The sequence below is a fragment of the Schistocerca piceifrons genome, unplaced genomic scaffold (genome assembly GCF_021461385.2).
Source record: "Schistocerca piceifrons isolate TAMUIC-IGC-003096 unplaced genomic scaffold, iqSchPice1.1 HiC_scaffold_1018, whole genome shotgun sequence".
Taxonomy (NCBI): Eukaryota; Metazoa; Arthropoda; class Insecta; order Orthoptera; family Acrididae; genus Schistocerca; species Schistocerca piceifrons.
Window position 1 is genome coordinate 25,001 of NW_025726817.1, and position 2,361 is coordinate 27,361.

The window sequence follows — 2,361 nt, forward strand, 5'->3', positions numbered from 1 at the left end:
GAGGTCCTATTCCATTATTCCATGCACACAGTATTCAGGCGGGCTTGCCTGCTTTAAGCACTCTAATTTGTTCAAAGTAAACGTGCCGGCCCACCGAGACACTCAATAAAGAGCACCCTGGTAGGATTTCAACGGGGTCCGCCTCGGGACGCACGAGCACGCACGGGGCGGTCGCACGCCTTCGGCTCGCCCCACCGGCAGGACGTCCCACGATACATGCCAGTTAAACACCGACGGGCGGTGAACCAACAGCGTGGGACACAAATCCAACTACGAGCTTTTTAACCGCAACAACTTTAATATACGCTATTGGAGCTGGAATTACCGCGGCTGCTGGCACCAGACTTGCCCTCCAATAGATACTCGTTAAAGGATTTAAAGTGTACTCATTCCGATTACGGGGCCTCGGATGAGTCCCGTATCGTTATTTTTCGTCACTACCTCCCCGTGCCGGGAGTGGGTAATTTGCGCGCCTGCTGCCTTCCTTGGATGTGGTAGCCGTTTCTCAGGCTCCCTCTCCGGAATCGAACCCTGATTCCCCGTTACCCGTTACAACCATGGTAGGCGCAGAACCTACCATCGACAGTTGATAAGGCAGACATTTGAAAGATGCGTCGCCGGTACGAGGACCGTGCGATCAGCCCAAAGTTATTCAGAGTCACCAAGGCAAACGGACCGGACGAGCCGACCGATTGGTTTTGATCTAATAAAAGCGTCCCTTCCATCTCTGGTCGGGACTCTGTTTGCATGTATTAGCTCTAGAATTACCACAGTTATCCAAGTAACGTGGGTACGATCTAAGGAACCATAACTGATTTAATGAGCCATTCGCGGTTTCACCTTAATGCGGCTTGTACTGAGACATGCATGGCTTAATCTTTGAGACAAGCATATGACTACTGGCAGGATCAACCAGGGAGCTGCGTCAACTAGAGCTGAGCAGCCGGCCGCCCGGGAGTGTGTCCCGGGGGCCCGCGCGAACACGCAAGCGTCCGCTCAATCATTCTGCAAACAGGAGGAGGCTGAGCTCCCCTGCACAATACACCTCGAAACCCTCTCAGGTCCCGGCGGCGCGCAGCGCCGTCCCAAGTACTTGGTCGGGTTCGAGAGAGGCGCAATCGCCCGGAGTTAGGCGAGTAGACGCTTTCGGTGCGACCACCCGTGCTCCCAACTGAGCTTGCCGCTGCCGACAGAGGCCCGGGAGCGTGCTGTCGTGGCATTGCCGGCGGGAGACAACACGCGCCACCTACGGTGACCGGCAGCTCCAACGCCAGCGCCACAGAAGGACAAAAGCCCCACTTGGGTGCCGAAGCGAACTCTCCCAGCACAGCGCACACGCCAACACATCCGCACAGCTGCGATACAAACCACCAGCGAGAACCGCTGGGGCGACCGAGCAGCAGACGGCGTCGCGGCGCCGAGCGCCGGGCGGCGGCGCATCCTCAACGCACACAGTCCTCAATCGGACCAGCACACTGCAGATGTCCACCGCGCTTCGCACCGGGCCCGCGAGGACCTACTTTGGCCGCACGGCGCCGCGCGCAGGGTGCGCCGGCGCGCAGCTGCGACGCCTGCCGCGTCCGTCGGCCGGCGCGCCTGCCACTGGCCGCCCCCACCAGCCGGCTGTAGCGCGTGCGCCCACGCACCGCGCGGCCAGCACGCCGGGAGGCGCCCCCTCACCGGCCGGGGACGGTCCCACCCAGCCACCGCCGCGTATCGCTTCACACCCAGATGCCGTTCAGTTTCGTCGGCATGGTGGGTATCGCTGGAACAACCGGTTAGTACCTCAACCTATCGTCGCCATCACCGATTCACCCCTAGCGAGAACAACCGCACCACAACGGGTTACCATTTCTTCATTTGCGTAACTTCACCAGAAAACGTAGGCGTCCATCGCCATTTGCAACTTCAACCATTATTGCATGCCTGTGTCAGGTGTCACGCCACACTACGTCTGCCCACATACACGCAACAAAATGTGCACGCCTAGACAATACGTGGAAGGTGGCCCCCGTACGTATGCGATGTCCATTGCTCGAACGACTGTCAACCGGCTTCTGTAGCATGTCGCAGATATGGAACGCGCTGCACCATGCCATCACGGTGTGTGAGGAGAGACGACTAGGTCCGAATACATCAACAGACAGCTCATGCTGATCGCCATCCACGGCGTCCGTTCCTCCCACACGTCTCTATGGCGTACCACACTGCAATCCAGCTCTCATAGGGAGACGACACGTAGCTGCGTGCACAATATTTGCACTGTATGGTCCGCCGTTTTTGGGCGCAGTCGTTGTACGGTCACACATGTGCCACGATGTATCATTCAGTACATAAGGACGAATGTGCAGTACAGATTGT

General features: G+C 58.3%; 1 non-coding gene across 1 annotated transcript in view; it reads right to left on the reverse strand.

The window, feature by feature from the left end:
* Positions 1 to 919, reverse strand: part of LOC124724854 — a 1,907-nt gene extending 988 nt beyond the window's left edge. The window contains exon 1 of the ribosomal RNA XR_007006628.1: positions 1 to 919. This exon is cut by the window's left edge and continues 988 nt beyond it. This is a non-coding gene — a ribosomal RNA (small subunit ribosomal RNA).
* Positions 920 to 2,361: the final 1,442 nt, after the last annotated feature.